At 46.6% G+C, this 2,500-nt stretch overlaps 6 non-coding genes and 2 pseudogenes across 6 annotated transcripts; all 8 read left to right on the top strand.

Moving 5' to 3' along the window:
* Window positions 1-142: 142 nt before the first annotated feature.
* On the top strand, window positions 143-260 carry LOC146229421 (5S ribosomal RNA; annotated as a pseudogene).
* Window positions 261-436: 176 nt separating this feature from the next.
* On the top strand, window positions 437-555 carry LOC146229420 (5S ribosomal RNA; annotated as a pseudogene).
* A 200-nt stretch (window positions 556-755) lies between these two features.
* On the top strand, window positions 756-874 carry LOC146229419 (5S ribosomal RNA). Its single transcript, XR_014745511.1, has one exon. It is a non-coding gene; the product is annotated as a 5S ribosomal RNA (ribosomal RNA).
* Window positions 875-1,054: 180 nt separating this feature from the next.
* LOC146229418 (5S ribosomal RNA) lies at window positions 1,055-1,173 on the top strand. The gene has a single exon (XR_014745510.1). It is a non-coding gene; the product is annotated as a 5S ribosomal RNA (ribosomal RNA).
* Window positions 1,174-1,351: 178 nt separating this feature from the next.
* Window positions 1,352-1,470, top strand: LOC146229417 (5S ribosomal RNA). The gene has a single exon (XR_014743697.1). It is a non-coding gene; the product is annotated as a 5S ribosomal RNA (ribosomal RNA).
* Window positions 1,471-1,652: 182 nt separating this feature from the next.
* LOC146229416 (5S ribosomal RNA) lies at window positions 1,653-1,771 on the top strand. Its single transcript, XR_014743142.1, has one exon. It is a non-coding gene; the product is annotated as a 5S ribosomal RNA (ribosomal RNA).
* A 174-nt stretch (window positions 1,772-1,945) lies between these two features.
* LOC146229415 (5S ribosomal RNA) lies at window positions 1,946-2,064 on the top strand. The gene has a single exon (XR_014743141.1). It is a non-coding gene; the product is annotated as a 5S ribosomal RNA (ribosomal RNA).
* Window positions 2,065-2,236: 172 nt separating this feature from the next.
* Window positions 2,237-2,355, top strand: LOC146229414 (5S ribosomal RNA). Its single transcript, XR_014743140.1, has one exon. It is a non-coding gene; the product is annotated as a 5S ribosomal RNA (ribosomal RNA).
* Window positions 2,356-2,500: the final 145 nt, after the last annotated feature.

Here is a 2,500-nt window from a genome sequence, read left to right as displayed (position 1 = left end):
GTCCTTCATGAAAGGGGCTGGAAGCTGTTTTCATTTTGACACGAGAGAGAGAGAGAGAGAGAGAGAGAGAGAGAGAGACTACCTTGCATTGTCAATTGCTAAATCTGTATATGGATAAGTAGCCTATGGTTGTCAACTTATTTCGTACGGCCATACCAGCCTGGCAACGCCCGATCTCGTCTGATCTCGGAGCTAAGCAGGGTCGGGCCTGGTTAGTACTTGGATGGGAGACCGCCTGGGAATACCAGGTGCTGTATGCTCTTTTGCTCATTCACTTAGAAACTGAAATCTTGCAATATGCACAAGTAGTCCTTCATGAAAGGGGCTGGAAGCTGTTTTCATTTTGACACGAGAGAGAGAGAGAGAGAGAGACCACCTTGCATTGTCAATTGCTAAATCTGTATATGGATAAGTAGCCTATGGTTGTCAACTTATTTTGTACGGCTATACCAGCCTGGCAACGCCCGATCTCGTCTGATCTCGGAAGCTAAGCATGGTCGGGCCTGGTTAGTACTTGGATGGGAGACCGCCTGGGAATACCAGGTGCTGTATGCTCTTTTGCTCATTCACTTAGAAACTGAAATCTTGCAATATGCACAAGTAGTCCTTCATGAAAGGGGCTGGAAGCTGTTTTCATTTTGACACGAGAGAGAGAGAGAGAGAGAGAGAGAGAGAGAGAGAGAGAGAGAGACTACCTTGCATTGTCAATTGCTAAATCTGTATATGGATAAGTAGCCTATGGTTGTCAACTTATTTCGTACGGCCATACCAGCCTGGCAATGCCCGATCTCGTCTGATCTCGGAAGCTAAGCAGGGTCGGGCCTGGTTAGTACTTGGATGGGAGACCGCCTGGGAATACCAGGTGCTGTATGCTCTTTTGCTCATTCACTTAGAAACTGAAATCTTGCAATATGCACAAGTAGTCCTTCATGAAAGGGGCTGGAAGCTGTTTTCATTTTGACACGAGAGAGAGAGAGAGAGAGAGAGAGACCACCTTGCATTGTCAATTGCTAAATCTGTATATGGATAAGTAGCCTATGGTTGTCAACTTATTTCGTACGGCCATACCAGCCTGGCAATGCCCGATCTCGTCTGATCTCGGAAGCTAAGCAGGGTCGGGCCTGGTTAGTACTTGGATGGGAGACCGCCTGGGAATACCAGGTGCTGTATGCTCTTTTGCTCATTCACTTAGAAACTGAAATCTTGCAATATGCACAAGTAGTCCTTCATGAAAGGGGCTGGAAGCTGTTTTCATTTTGACACGAGAGAGAGAGAGAGAGAGAGAGACCACCTTGCATTGTCAATTGCTAAATCTGTATATGGATAAGTAGCCTATGGTTGTCAACTTATTTCGTACGGCCATACCAGCCTGGCAACGCCCGATCTCGTCTGATCTCGGAAGCTAAGCAGGGTTGGGCCTGGTTAGTACTTGGATGGGAGACCGCCTGGGAATACCAGGTGCTGTATGCTCTTTTGCTCATTCACTTAGAAACTGAAATCTTGCAATATGCACAAGTAGTCCTTCATGAAAGGGGCTGGAAGCTGTTTTCATTTTGACACGAGAGAGAGAGAGAGAGAGAGAGAGAGACCACCTTGCATTGTCAATTGCTAAATCTGTATATGGATAAGTAGCCTATGGTTGTCAACTTATTTCGTACGGCCATACCAGCCTGGCAACGCCCGATCTCGTCTGATCTCGGAAGCTAAGCAGGGTCGGGCCTGGTTAGTACTTGGATGGGAGACCGCCTGGGAATACCAGGTGCTGTATGCTCTTTTGCTCATTCACTTAGAAACTGAAATCTTGCAATATGCACAAGTAGTCCTTCATGAAAGGGGCTGGAAGCTGTTTTCATTTTGACACGAGAGAGAGAGAGAGAGAGACCACCTTGCATTGTCAATTGCTAAATCTGTATATGGATAAGTAGCCTATGGTTGTCAACTTATTTCGTACGGCCATACCAGCCTGGCAACGCCCGATCTCGTCTGATCTCGGAAGCTAAGCAGGGTCGGGCCTGGTTAGTACTTGGATGGGAGACCGCCTGGGAATACCAGGTGCTGTATGCTCCTTTGCTCATTCACTTAGAAACTGAAATCTTGCAATATGCACAAGTAGTCCTTCATGAAATGGGCTGGAAGCTGTTTTCATTTTGACACAAGAGAGAGAGAGAGAGACCACCTTGCATTGTCAATTGCTAAATCTGTATATGGATAAGTAGCCTATGGTTGTCAACTTATTTCGTACGGCCATACCAGCCTGGCAACGCCCGATCTCGTCTGATCTCGGAAGCTAAGCAGGGTCGGGCCTGGTTAGTACTTGGATGGGAGACCGCCTGGGAATACCAGGTGCTGTATGCTCTTTTGCTCATTCACTTAGAAACTGAAATCTTGCAATATGCACAAGTAGTCCTTCATGAAAGGGGCTGGAAGCTGTTTTCATTTTGACACGAGAGAGAGAGAGAGACTACCTTGCATTGTCAATTGCTAAATCTGTATATGGATA

Source organism: Hypomesus nipponensis, chromosome 24 (genome assembly GCF_054491055.1).
Source record: "Hypomesus nipponensis isolate SF chromosome 24, ASM5449105v1, whole genome shotgun sequence".
Lineage (NCBI taxonomy): Eukaryota > Metazoa > Chordata > Actinopteri > Osmeriformes > Osmeridae > Hypomesus > Hypomesus nipponensis.
This window is presented reverse-complemented; position numbering and strand designations above follow the sequence as displayed.